The 14,497-nt window shown below is 33.3% G+C and overlaps 1 protein-coding gene across 2 annotated transcripts in view; it reads left to right on the top strand.

The window, feature by feature from the left end:
• Positions 1-14,497, top strand: part of EDIL3 (EGF like repeats and discoidin domains 3) — a 358,208-nt gene that overhangs the window by 111,526 nt on the left and 232,185 nt on the right. The gene's annotated exons all lie outside the window — the stretch shown is intronic.

The following is a 14,497-nucleotide window of genomic DNA, read 5'->3' as shown; positions in this document are numbered from 1 at the left end:
GATATTAAATAGTCATTGATCACACTTTAAAATATGTGTTTTGTTTTGTTTTTTTTCATCTGTGAAGTACTTCATAGGGATGTATAATTATGGATTCAGGGTAACTTCCATAATTTCCAAATAGTTCCTCATTAAGGAAATAGCTGTGCTTTAAATAATTTACCACTATGTAAACTTTTCTTCCTGGTTAAAGATAATACCATGATTAAGTTTGATAGATTTCTATGTGTTTCTTTCAAGTCAATACCAACAAACATAAGAAGGGTCTATATCTAATCTACAAAGGAAAACCAAACATGTTTTTCATTAAAGTCCTGTTAACTAGCATAAACCTTGGAAAACTTGGAGATTTCTATGACTTCTGAAAAATAGTTTTGAAGCAGAAAAGTAATAGTGTCTCTAAGAATCACCTTTATGCCTAGTAGGAGGCCAATCATTATTGTTTCAATGAATGAAAGGATAATTACATAAAACCATTAACTACTGTTTTTGGCCACTAGTTATTAGGTTTTAATATGCTTTATTTTTAAAATGCCTTTTTATATTACATTTTTATGAATGTATTATATCTAAAAGAAGTTAATTATATACGACTGCTGAAAAGTACCTTGTTCATTAATTCATTTCAAAGATAATTCTTTTTCAAGGCTTATATTAACTTGATCCTCTTTAAGAGGGTTTGATACAGCGCCATAGAACATAAACTGTTATAATCACTTTGACCCAAATATGTACAGTGAGTTTTAGAGTTTAATCTGAGAACCATGCCCTTAGGAAAGTCTATAGCTCTGAAGAAAATTATGGACATAAATATTTCTAACAGGAATTTATAAATAAAATAAAAATTTAGTTAATCCCACTAATCCCAGATATGGCAGTGTCTTCAATTTGTAGTACGTAATGCTCTGGTTGCTACTGTGTAGGAGTCAAATCTATAGTCAAAGAAGCAAATGTATTTGATTAATTTTAAAAACAAGTATCTCCATGCAATTTTCAAAATAGATACTTGAATACTTTTGGCCATATTTTAAAACATTAATTCCATATTTATCATTTTATCAGCAGAATGGTAGTATTAGCAGCAACAATTTAAAAATTAAGCACACTATAATATTCCATGCACTTCAATGAGACTTTGGGAATCAAATGCTTACTAAATTGTTTTATTTAGATTTATTATTATAAGTACCTCTGAAATAGGGCAGTTATACTATATTATTTTAAGCAATACATTTTTTTTGTGATATGTTTCAAGCAACCTCATTCTTCAATGAGGTCTACTTAGGAGTTCTTGGAAGAAATACGTCCAGCTTTTATTTGCCTTGCCCTTTAGCATAGTATAGTGGTTATGCCATTTGGTTTTATAAGATTAAAATAATATAAAACAAATACCCTAAACATTTAAAATGTCTATAGTTTCTTAAATACAACTTTGCTACTTTGTGAAATTATATTTTTAAAGGATGATAGAATAGTGAAAAAATATTTTTTCATGTTAGATTGTTCTTTGGGACAGACATGTAACCTTATTTGCATTTCTACTACCCTTTTCTCAGATCCATATCTTCTTACATAGAATAAGGACATGCTAAAATTTTATTGAATAAAAACAACAACAATGCCTTTAAAATCTAGCCAACCTTAGATTTTTTTTCATATCTTAAAAATTAATGGAACAAAAGAAAGGAAACTTTAGATTATTGAAGATTATCCTGTCATTTTTGTTTTAAAAATCTACTTCTTTGCTGGGACCTTTTTGTTGTTGTTTCCCTACTGTTAGGTAGCATCAGTGCAGAAAGCATAGTGTGCTAGAGTTTTATTTCTTTTAAACACAAAAGTTATATGTATTTTAATATAAAATATTGAAAGACAAATGTTTGAGCTGTCACTATTGCTGTATTTTTTACTTTCACATCAATCTACCAAAAATGGAGGTGTATCCAAGGTTTTTTCTGATCTTTTAAGCCCTATGAATTTTGTGATTATATAAAGTTCTAAATCTTTTTGTTTTTTATTTCTAATGGAAATAAATAAACGTGTCTGTATTTGCTTAGGAAAGTTGTGTTTTGATCCTAATTTAAAATTATTTTTACTTCTTCATTCTGTAATCAACATATACTCACTTTATTATTGTACATTTGGAAAGGAGAATTTCAAATACATGGTATTCTTAGAGGTGAAATATGCTGTTTGATTTTACTTCAAACCTCATTATTTTGTAGTGTCCTTGTTTTAAGTTCTTGATGCTACTTATTTCAAAAGAGATTCTCATCCCATTTTGTACTTTTATTCTCCCCTCTTAAAGCACCTAGTGTCAGATAAGTACAGAACACTTAACCACATCTGCAATCAGTCCTCACCTCACTTATATTCCCATTGTATGGGAGAAGCTTGCTCAGATTTGTGAACTTCATTTGCCAGAGAATATTACTTTTCTTTAACTGAATTCTTGATCTGTCTGTATATTCCAATATCCATCTTTTATCTCTCTCTATTTCTGTTTCTCTTCTTCTCTCTCTGTCTCTTTCTTGACCACACACATTTCCCTTATACACCTATCTACCAATCTCAATGTTCTCAACATCATAGTGTTATTAAGACTCACTTCTTAATATATTTATAAAAAGCATTCTGAAGACATGTCTCAGAGAAAAGGAAAGTAAAAGAAAAACACCTACTACACATCTTCAGATTTGAAGACATTGGCCAGATTAACCAGTATTTGCACAGATGTACACATTATGCTAAGCCATTCACCAGGGGACTTGTACACAACAATTGTGTGATTAAGCCCCAAATTACTTCCCAATTACCTCCTCACATTCCTGGTTAATTCTTTGTAATTTGGAGCCAAATGCTGACACATTTATTTCATATAGAAATTTTCATTGCTAGTGAATATTTTAGAGTACACATATAAACGTTTTTTGGAATTATTAAATTGTTCAAGTTTCATGACATAATTCTCTAATGAACTAATGATAAATATAATATTTACAGCACAAATACATAATATATTAATATTTTAGAGTACACATATAAACGTTTTTTGGAATTATTAAATTGTTCAAGTTTCATGACATAATTCTCTAATGAACTAATGATAAATATAATATTTACAGCACAAATACATATACATTAATTCTCTAATGAACTAATGATAAATATAATATTTACAGCACAAATACTGAAGAAAACAAAATAAGTGTTTGTAAGACTAATAAACTAATGATAAATCTAAACTTTTACAATGTAAATACATATTATATTAATGCAACCAAAGAGAAAAAAATAAGTGATTTGACTTTAAAAAATAAAATCTTAGCTTTTATCGATTCTTAAATATATATTGAGTACCTACTGAATTATCTAAGTGTTAGAATGCAATGGTAAGCAAATTTACAGAAATTGCTGTCTAGCTAGGAAAACATAGAAACAAATAAATAAATAGATAAAGATGATGGGTGCTGTGATAGGAGAAGTATATGGAGCCATAAGAATGTAAAACAGGTGTTATATCTTAAGCAAGGTGTCAGAAAATGCATGCCTACCTGAAAAAATATATATCTTGAAATAATTCTTAAAAGATAATTTCAGTCTAACAGACAGAAAGCTAAACATATTCAAGACAGAGGATATAATTCTTAGAAAAGCCAGGAGATAAGAAACATCATAATTCCAAGAGCTGAAAGAAATTCAGTGTGGGTAGAGCTTAAAAGGGAGAGACGCGGAGGCAGCAATGAATTTGCAGGTGGTGATGATGGCAGATCCTGCAGTCTTGCAATTGTTCTTAAGGAATTTGGACTTATGCTGAGAATAATGTATTTTTAGAAGATCACTTTCTTTGCCACATGGAGGTGGGGGTCGAAGAATAGAACAATTTAAGGCAGGGAGACGATTAGAAGGGTACTGTGGAAGACCAGCTCAGACATGATGTTCTTGGCCTGGATCAGTGTTGTAACAAAGGGAATAGAAAGGAATGAGTCAATAGATTTTTAAAGGAAATAGTAGATAATTACTGGTAACTTATGGGGTAATGGAGTAGAAAGAGTTTAGAGAAAGTAAAAAGTAAGGAAACATTACCAGTTTCTGACCTGAGCAACTCTGTGCCATTTACTCAGATAGTGAAAATTGAGGATACACTGGATTGGGAACCAGAAAGTGAAGTGATTATTGCACATATCGAGCTCAATAAATTAGCTAGATATTAGGTAAGAAGCCAGACATAGATTTGTAAGTTACAATTATACAGATATTTATCAATGCTCAGGAAATGTGTGGGTCTTCCTAGAAGCACAAGAAGTTCTAAAAAGAGGAGAGGACCCAGAAATGGAAATTGATAAGAGGTTCATCAATAATTAAGTAGTAGGTAGAGAAAGTTGAATCTATAGAGCAGACTGAGATAGAGTGGTCAGGGAGATAGAATAGAAATTAGGAAAGCGTGGTACCCCAAAAGTTAAGGATAAGCAGTGTTTCAAGAAATGAGTGATCAGCAGTGTCAAATACTGTGGAGAAGTTAATTAAAATAACAATTACATCGATTACATGTGACTCATGGATGATATTGCCAAGGTCAGTTTTGTTGGAATTTTTGGAGAAAGAACTTGATTGTGGCACCTGGAAGAATTGGAGTAAGCTATTAAAATGTGGCTAGGGATACAGGATAAATTAATCAACTTGATAAAGAAAGCCTACAAAACTTTGTCTAAAATCATACTAAATGCTAAGAAGCTCGCTTTTCCTCTTGGATCTGAAACAAGACAAGGATCCTCCCTCTCACTACTCTATTTCAACATTGTATTGGATGTACTAGCTAATGCACTAAGATAAGAAAAAGGAAAGAAAAGGTTTACAGATTAGGAAGAAATAAACAAAGCAGTCTGGCTGTTCACAGATGACATGACCATCTCTGTGGAAAGAAATCCTGAAGTATCAACCAAAAAAAACTCTTGGAACTAATAAGCAATTTTAGCAAGGTTTTAGGATGCAAATTTGATATACAAAATTTTTCTTTATACCAGTAGTGAACAAGTGAAATTATAAAGTACCTTAGGAGGAGCATAGAGGAGTTTAGGGTGGTGAAAATAGTTTGCATGATATTATAATGATGGATTCAGGTTAATATATACCATATTTTTCAGACCCATAGAATGTATATACCAAGAGTGAACCCTAGTGTAAACTACAGATTTTAGACAATTTTGATGTGTTAATGTAGGTTTATCAATTGTAAGAAATGGTGGAGAGTGTTGACAAAGGGGGAGGGTATGCGTATGTGGGGTCAGGAACTATGTGGGAAATCTCTATACCTTCCTCTATTTTGCTCTGAACTTGAAACTGTGCTGAAAAAATGTCTTTAAAAATGGCTCTTATATCTCAGAGGGAAGGGGGCAGGAAAAGATTAACTAAAGAATTTATATGCATATATACATAACCGATGGACACAGATAGTAGCATGGTGAAGGCCTGGGGGGTGGAGATGGATGGGTGGAGGGGCCAATGGAGGACTTTTGGCCTGGCCAGTGTAGCTCAGTGGTTGAGCATGACCCATGAAACAGGAGGTCAGGATTTGATTCTGGTCAGGACACATGACCCATTTTCGGGCTCCATCCCCAGTAGGGGACGTGCAGGAAGCAGCCAGTCTATGATTTTCTTTCATCAATGATGTTTTTTCCTCTCTCCATCTCCCTTCCTCTCTGAAATCAATAAAGAAATATATATTTTAAAAAGGAGCCATCTTTATTACTTTCAACAATGAAGATAAATTTAAAAAATGGCTATAGTAAATATTTATCAATTTATTTGTCTAGTCATCCACCCATAAAATACTTATTGAGTATATACTATATGCCAGGCACTCTTGGCATTGATAATATAACCATTAGAAAATAGACTTTGCCTTCATGGATATTCTAATTAAATGAGGAATAGATAATAAACTATCACACTTTTGCTAAGTTCTATAAAGAAAAATAGAGACAAGTGTGAGGTATAATAAAAGGAAGTATATTTTTGATAGGAATATTAGGAAAGACAAAGAGTTGTGTTTGAACAGAGTGAACTGAGATAACTTCATGTATAGGGATGGGGAGAGAGGACAGTAACTGGAACGGGAATTTGAGATAAGGGAGGTTTTTCCTTTAAGATGGAGTTGCAAAGTCATGATTCAGAAAAAAATGACATAAAAACTGAGCTTGTGTTTCATTAAGAATAAACTGTGTTAAATGACTCATATAGATATTTCAATAACATTTATAATAAATTTAACCTCTTAAAACTATCAGTCTGAAACCAAAGGATGGAAACATTGGAATTTGGTAGTAATTTAAAATCTAGCATCGTGTTTACAAGAAAATTCAAAGCACAGATGTTATTGAGAATAATTCAGTACAGGATAGCAAAGTCAGCATGTCATTTCATTTATAATTCTTTCTCTTTATTCTCTGTAGTTGCATTGGCTTCCGGCCAGGTTTTTTTAATTTGAAAAATATTAATAAACATGAAGGTGCTTTATGCTGTTCTATCTTTTCCTATCTTCTTCTATGTGTTATAGTCCATCCAAATGTATTTGCCTTTGATAGTTGGTATCCCTTTGCTACATGAATTTAGGTTCTTCAAATCTCATCACTGCTAAAATGTCCTCTTGCTTTCATTTCATTATAAAAAATTGGTTACATTTAAGCCATAAACAAAGTATTTCATAACAATTTAAAAAACAATAATTTTCACTGCACATCTTGCCCATGAACAGCCATGTTCATGTTTATCTTTTAGAAAATGGTCAGAATATCAGGTAGTGTAGCAGAAACTGTCTAAAAGACTTCTTATCAGTGATCATGGAATATCAGGCAGTTAACAAGCTTTAAGTAGACCTATTTGATAGTATGAGGCTATTTTTAAATTTCTAAATTTTAGTTACTAAATGAGAGATTTGTTCATTTCTTTTCAATGATTTATATATTAGATGAAATTATAATTCTGTTTTTCCCCCTTAAGAATATTTCTTGGAAGGGTAACTCATGATTGAATCCATACTTCTAGAAATTATCATAATGAAATATTATTCTAAATGGACTAAAACACTTTCTCAAAGGCTACTAGCCATGATTGCTAAGAAATTTCTCTGTTAACTAGAGTCAAAGGGATTTATTATCAGATCATATCTTCCTACTTTATCATTTAATAATAAGGATTAAATATCTCCACCTAATTTGTTTGTGTTCATACAAATACAATTGTACAGCTACAATGACAGGTTTAAGGAAACATTTTGCCATTTATTTTGTATACATTACAGAAAAGTAAATTTTTTAAAATATATATTTTATTGGTTTTGTACAGGGAGGAAGGGAGAGAGATAGAGAGTTAGAAACATCAATGAGAGAGTCATCGATCAGCTGCCTCCTGCACACCCCCCACTGGGGATATGCCTGCAACCAAGGTACATGCCCTTGACCGGAATCGAACCTGGGACCCTTCAGTCCCTAAGCCAACGCTCTATCCATTGAGCCAAACCAGTCCCGGCACAGAAAAGTAATTTTGTTTTATTTATGTAAATATTTATACTATAACATAGCTAATAAACTACGAGTTTATTAAACATGTTTCTACTTTATTGTTTATTATCATTATTAGAATGTGTTAACTTGTACTTCCTAACAATTATATATTAACTTCAGAAAAAGAAAACATAGAACATAGAAGAACTTTAGAAAATGTCAAGTACACAAATCCTCTCTTGCTCAGAAGGAAGAACTAATATGTAGTAAAGCTTCAGTTTGAAAGAAAAGACAATGTAACACATTTTTAAAAAGTTGATATATACCATTTTACCCATTGTATGTTTTTCTGAGTATATACCTTTCCTATTGCAAGGGGATGGATACTATTGTGAATAAAGTGATAATGGATATATATCATTAAGATTTTTCTGCTTAACAAATCATCACAAATTTAGTGGATTTATACCTCAATGTAAATTTGTGCTATATGACATTTTATCGCCCAACATATATCAAAGTATTTATGTGAAGGCAAATTCTATAATCTGTGTTATTAAAAGGACAGTGGCAACACATAATGAGAGGGAATTTGGTCAGAATTCTTTTCAGAATATATTTAGTTTTTCCCATTAGGTGTGCAAAATTTACCAATCACCGTGGTACCCAGGACATTTTCTTCCTTACCCCTTTCCCTTTAATAATGTCTTGCAATTTAGAGTCTCTATTCATTAAAATGCTAATACATATATTAACCTTGAAATAAACAGTTGAGCTCATAACAATCTCAATGTTAAGTGGGAAAGTGATTCTGTGATAATCATAATGATTAGAATAAAGTCATATATTTCTTCTCAAAAGCAGGCAGAACAGATGTGAAGCCTGAAATTTTATCCCATGCTTTTTACACAGTTCAGTATTTTTTGTTCTTTATAAAAGAGTAAGATGCAAATTGACTGTACCTTCATGACCCCCACCCGAGTGAGTATGCAAATTAACCCAACAAAGATGGTGGGTTAATTTGCATACACAGGTGCTGAGTGGCGGCCGGGGGCTGGGCAGGACGCTTATGTCATTGTAATGGTGAAGATGCACGAGTTCCGCACTGCCCCAGCTGCTCCAGGCCTCTGGGCAGCGTGGGAAGGCGGAAAGGCCAGAGCGAAGGCAGTGCTGGCAGCCAGAGGAAGGAAGGCCCATTCTTGCATGAATCTTCATGCATTGGGTCTCTAGTATACTATGATATATGAAATTAGGTGGAGATGTTTATCTCAGTTAGCAAGAGAATTATGGGGAATATCATAGCTGTCTTCAAATACCTTAATAGCTGGTCTATCAAAGAAAGAGCCACATTATTCCCTTGTTCTCCAGAGGCTATCTCTGGGAGAGTGATGTGACATTTTTCTTTCTGAGGCTATGAATTCCCTGCCACTACAAGTTTTGAATCAATATTTAGATTTTTTTAAAAAAACATTCTCACTGAGGATATGCTTTTTATTACTTTAGAAAGAGAAGAAGGGAGAGAGAGAGAGAAACACCAATTCTATTGCCTCCTCTACATGCCTCATCCTGGGATATAGTATATAGGTCAATGCTCCAACTGGTTGAGCCACACAACCAGGGAAATGCTTATATTTTTGGTTTGTAGTTTGGACAAAGTGACCTTTAAGTTTTGTGTGGATCTCACATTTAATTTTTTTAAAAGTTGCTTGCCTCTTGTTTTCTGAATGGGCTGTTTCCTAGACTGTTCTTGATGGTTGGAAGAGTGGAAGTTAGTAGTATGCATTCACAACTTGAAAATAACCTCACAGATAAGAAGAATGGGGTTTGGCTCTCCCTAAATAGCCCGGAACCTTTATTCAATTTCATTTTCTTAAAGTTAGACTTGTCCACATTTTTATCAGTTGAGCTCTTTAAAGACATTTCAATTATGGAAAAATTTAGCCCAGGGAGACAAGTTTTGCAGATAGGGAAATTACATGGTCAATATCACTTGATTAACACCTGAATGTGGAGATATGCTGACTCCTTTGTTTTAAAGAAGGTCCTAATGATTCTGAAAAGAAAGCATATAATTTTAGTTTCTGCTTTAACAGGCAAGAAAAAAAAAACAAAAAACTCTATAAAAGCCATCAACTCATTGCCAAATAAGTCAGTGGTTAGGTTAGTGGAGTTCAAGTAAGTAAGCAGAGGCTGTGCTTTCTTTTTTAGTTAATGTCCTTAGAATGAGTACAAAGTGCATGAAAAAAATTCATAATAATTTCTCCTGACCAAAGAGAAACAGATCCACCAGTGATAGCTCAGCTCCCTTTAACCTAGACCTGCTCACTATTGTTGTTTTTCCCTTCATCTTTTTCCTTTCAAAATATACTATATTTTAATTAAGTCAAATATGCAGATCTATATTCTGGGAACCTATCATTTCATAAAATTTCTGAATTCATCTTTGGAATATAAAGAGTGAAAATGAATGATAGTTTACTAAAAGACTTCACAGATTTCAAAAGTAGTAAAAAATGTCATGTTGAAATAACTATAACATGTTAAATACTTGATTCTGTGCACAAACATGCACATGAATTAGATGCCGATGTTTTGTAAGAAGGTAAATCTCTATCACCAATTAGTTACCATTTATTTTTAAAAAATCAAAGTTCTATAATATTTATATCCCAGAAGGTACAGAATATTTAGTAGTCACTGCCCCTACATGGAGTAGGAGTGATGGGCAGGGCAATCTGTTGGTCTAAGGCTGTATCTGCACAAACACAGAACTCAGCAATTTATTTTTTAATGTTAAAACTTTTTTTCAATTATTTTACTTTCAATATTATTTTGTATTGGTTTCAGGTGTGCAGTATAGTGGTTAGACAGTCATACGCTTTTCAATGTGTTCCCCTCAATATTTCCAACCCTCAGCTGACCCCATACAGAGTTATTATAAAATTATTGACTATATTTCTCATGCTGTACCTTACATCTCCAAGAACTCAGTAAATTGTTTCTGTGTCATGTGCTATGTAGACTTGGAACACAGGAAGTTTTATATGATCTCTATTAATAATAACTATTGCAAGAAGTAACTTTCATAGGAAGAAGACACACATATAAATTGTCCAATATATTTAAGAAGAATATTAATAAAGGTTGGCTGATGGCATAGAAAACAGGATCATTTAAAAGTTTTATGTGGGCTTAATCCCTCGTATAGGATGTGCAAGAGGCAACCAATCAATGATACTCATCATTAATGTTATTCCTCTCTCTTTCTCTTTCTCTCCCTCTTTCCTCTATGAAATCAATAAAAATATATTTGAAAAAGAGTTATTTACAAAAGTGAATATTTTATGTTGCATGTAGAATTATGTGCTCCTATTTATTTAATGAAATTATTTGGCCACTCATTTTTGTTTCATGTTTCTACCACTATTCAAATGGAACCTGATTATTATTTGATATATTATTTGTAGGAGAGAATTCCCTAAGTCTATCCAAATAGCACTCAGTAGAGAGTTAAATAAATTAGTTCAATAAAATAAAACATTTTTTAATACTGCCCATGGTCATTGATTATAGTTGACATAGGAGTATGTACAATAAATTGATTGAAAAGCATATATTTTATAATCCTCTTTTATTATATCATAAATGTTGATAATTATATACTATGTATATTCACAGGGTGTTGCAAAAGAAGGTTTATAATTGTTCATATATAAAAGTCTATATAATAAAGAGGTAATATGCAAATTGACTCTCACAACATCACACAAGATAGCCTCCCTAGGTGGTCAAAGACGGCCACCACAATATGGCTGCCAGGAGAGGGTAGTTGTGGGTGATCAGGCCAGCAAGGGAGGGCAATTAGAGGTGACCAGGCTGACAGGGGAAGGCAATTAGGGGGCAATTGGGCTGGCAGGGGAGCAGTTAGGTGTCTTATTAGGCTAGCAGGGGAGTGGTTAGGATGTGATCAGGCTAGTAGGCAAGCAAGCGGTGAGGAGCCAGTTGTCCCAGATTGTGAGAAGGATGTCTGACTGACAGTTTATTAGGGGTGTCGAACTCAATCAGAGAAGGGGCCAAAATCTAAAATCCAGCCTAAATCGCAGGCCGAATGGTTTACTGAACAGTCATAAACTGACAATGTCATAAACTGACAGCGGAGTGCAGTGATGACAGCGCGGTGTGGGCCACATTGCAAGGCCTGGCGGGCTGGATTTGGCCCGCGGGCCTTGTGTTTAACACATGTGGTTTAGGTCCAATCCCTGTGGCATGGGGCCTAAACCGGCAGTCAAACATCCCTTGAGGGGTCCAAGATTAGAGAGGGCACAGGCTGGGTTGAGGGACATTCCCCCCTCTCCCTCTTCGTTAATTTTGTGCACCTGGCCTCTAGAAATACAATAATAATAAAAGAATAAATTCTGTCTCATGAACTTACAACTGTAAATCTACTTTTGCCCCACCCTGTATGTAGTATGACATCTAATAATTTTATTTCACAGTGCACTTTGAGTTTGATCTTTAGGTGCTAATTTAGATGAGTTATTAAACATACCTATATTTACTAACGCAAACCTTAACCCATTATAGCAATGTGAGTTTTTGTTTGTTTGTTTTTTGCCAATATCCTTAACCACACGATCTCTTTTGCCATGAACATTTTCTGTCGTTTCCTTAAGTGGGTACTGCCACTGAAATTCTGTCAATATTGCTGATATACCCAATACCTTTTAGGTTTTGTTCTTTTGGTTTTAGCAGATTTACTTTTTAGGTGATCTCATTCGCCCAGTGTTATGGGAATGAATTGAGATTGGAGTGAACAGTCTCCACACATAAATAGATAGAAATCTATAGAACATAAGCCTGATGTCAGTTGCTGTGAACATTCACATATGATGAGCATGTAACCTGAGTGTCAGGGCTTTCCTAGTCTCATTAAACAACATTCTCATTGCAGAATTACTTCCTTTCCTATATTAAATTTTCAGATAGATTATGAATTAATTTTGCTGAAATTGATAAATCTGAGCAATCCTATATAATAAAAGGCTAATATTCAAATTGTCCCTTTGACCAGTTCAACCAGGGGGCAGGGCTGGCCAGTCAACCTCCCACATCCCCTTCCTGGCCCTATTAGGGCAGGCCAGCCAGTCCCTGCCCATGCACGAGTTTGTGCACCGGACCTCTAGTCACTTATATTAACTTACGAACTGCTTTATTCCTCACAAGTTTCTTCTATTTGTGAATTTTTCTTTATATACTTCAGGTTTACCTTCCAATTCTCGCTTTACATGGCTCACAATAATGTAAAACCAGTCATTAAATTTACTTACTGGACTTCATTTTCTCATCTGTAAAATTGAATAGCTTTCCAAAAGAATTTACTCAGCACTAGTTATATGCACTATACAAAATTAAAATATAACCATTTCTCTTAAAAGAAGAATAATGGATAATATTCAGTTAGGGAACAAGACTGGAAAATATTGTTGCCATTTTCTTTAGAACTGGATTTCAGTGTAAAGCTAGTGGGAATTGGAAGAAAATAACTATATAAATCTGGAGATTGAAATAAATACTAGGGAATTGAGGGGACTAAGATTTGAATTTAGTTCACAAGGATGGGATGAATTTGGATAGTGAGGAAGAGCACATTAAATAAACAAAAGGTATTTGAGGATAATTGAATAGATACATAAAATGTAAATTATAAGGCCTTTTTAATGTCAAATCACCTAAAATAAAAATCTGTAATGCTTCCTTTAGTCGGCAAATTTGTCCCACTCATGTCCCTGAAATCTTTTTAATACTAACTAGAATATGAATATAGGCTACTAGAGGCATATTATTTCTTAGTTTCCCAATACTGTGGCCTAGTTTTATAAACTATGTGGGCTTTTCTTTTAACTAAGTGGCAAAAAAAAAAAAAGAAATTAAAATATCCATTCATTCTTTATTATTTCCCCATTCATACCTCTTTCTAAAATGAAAAAATCACGCTGGCACTGGTAATTTCTGTTAGCATGATTCACTATATAAGTAGCTTATAAAACCCATGTGAGCTATATAACCACTAAACATAGAAAGCACATTTTGCAGTTCTACTTTAATGAATCTAATTAATAAACTATACTTTGATGATTTTGAATTAGTTTAAAATCACAGGCTTATTTTTTCTTGGGATGATCAAATGATTATTAAAGCAACCATTGCCTTTTTTACCATTGCTTCTTTTCTCTCCTACTCAAGACAGAAAATCTGATTTATATTTACATAAATTATTATATATAAAATTACATATAGATTTATATTACCAAAACATAGATGAAGATATAGGCTTTCTTTTTTTTTTGGTAAGTTAAGTAATGTAGCATCATGAAAGAGCTAAATTTTATTGAGTAACAGGACTTAAAAGTTTCTATTACCAATTTCTGAGGATTGTATTAAATATCTATTTTTTTATATTTCTATGTTTTATTTTTTAATTTTTTTTAATTAATTTTAGAGAGAAAGGGAGAGGGAGAGATAGAAACATCAATGATGAAAGAAAATCATTGATTAGCTGCCTCCTGCATGTCCCTACTGGGGATTGAGCCCAGGCATGCATCTAGAATCTAACCTTGACCTCCTTGTTCATAGCTTAATACTCAACCACTGAGCAACACCAGCTGGGACTAAATATCTATTTGTATTTGTATTTTATTTTATTTTTTAATATATATTTTTATTGATTTTTTACAGAGAGGAAGGGTTAGAGAGTTAGAAACATCAATGAGAGAGAAACACAGATTGGCTGCCTCCTGCACACCCCCTACTGGGGATGTGCCCACAACCAAGGTACATGCCCTTGACCGGAATCGAACTTGGTACCCCTCAGTCCACAGGCTGAAGCTCTATTCACTGGTTAGGCTACTTTTTTTAACAAATATTTATTGAGCCCTATAGTGTTATAGACTAAAAGCTGTAAGTATAATGGTAAGCAGTAAAGACACTGCCCTGTCCTT

This window comes from Pipistrellus hanaki (genome assembly GCF_964339955.1).
Source record: "Pipistrellus hanaki genome assembly, chromosome: 4".
In the NCBI taxonomy this organism is placed as follows: domain Eukaryota; kingdom Metazoa; phylum Chordata; class Mammalia; order Chiroptera; family Vespertilionidae; genus Pipistrellus; species Pipistrellus hanaki.
Note: the sequence above shows the minus strand (reverse complement) of the source record. Positions and strands in the feature narration are given on the sequence as shown.